The 559-nt window shown below is 36.1% G+C and overlaps 1 non-coding gene across 1 annotated transcript; it reads right to left on the bottom strand.

Moving 5' to 3' along the window:
* Positions 1–107, bottom strand: LOC148879075 (small nucleolar RNA R71). The gene has a single exon (XR_016106054.1). It is a non-coding gene; the product is annotated as a small nucleolar RNA R71 (small nucleolar RNA).
* Between the last annotated feature and the right edge of the window lie 452 nt (positions 108–559).

The following is a 559-nucleotide window of genomic DNA, read 5'->3' as shown; positions in this document are numbered from 1 at the left end:
AAATTAAGGAATGACATAACAAATTTTTCTCAATTTGATAATGAAACCTTATATGAGTCGTGGAAGAGATTTAAAGAACTGCTTAAGAAGTGTCCTCACCATGGTCTACCTGTTTGGATGCAAGTGCAAACTTTTTATAGTGGCATTAATCAATCTAATTGTTCAATGTTAGATGTAGTTGCAGGTGGTACTCTTATGAGAAAAACTCCCAAAGAAGCATATGAACTTTTGGAGGAGATGGCGGTCAATAGCTATCAATGGAGCAATAAGAGAGCAAATAAAAAGGGAGTTGGAATTTATAATGTTGATTCTATCACTGTTTTATCGGCTCAACTTGCTGCATTAAATAAGAAATTAGAAAATTTGGGGGTTTCAGCTATGAGTGTTTCTTCTGTTCCCTTCCCTTCTTGTGAGCTTTGTAGGCAAGGGGGACATGCTAGTGTAGACTGTCAAGTAGGAAATCTATTTTCTTCTTTTTATGAACAAGCTAATTTTGTTTCTTATGGTGGCAACAAGTCCAATTTCAATCCCTACTCCAACACTTACAATCCAGGATGGA

The sequence above is a fragment of the Nelumbo lutea genome, chromosome 1 (assembly GCF_056320005.1).
Source record: "Nelumbo lutea isolate HS-2025 chromosome 1, American lotus-T2T, whole genome shotgun sequence".
Lineage (NCBI taxonomy): Eukaryota > Viridiplantae > Streptophyta > Magnoliopsida > Proteales > Nelumbonaceae > Nelumbo > Nelumbo lutea.
The sequence above is the reverse complement of the archived record's forward strand: the minus strand, read 5'-3'. Positions and strand labels throughout refer to the sequence as shown.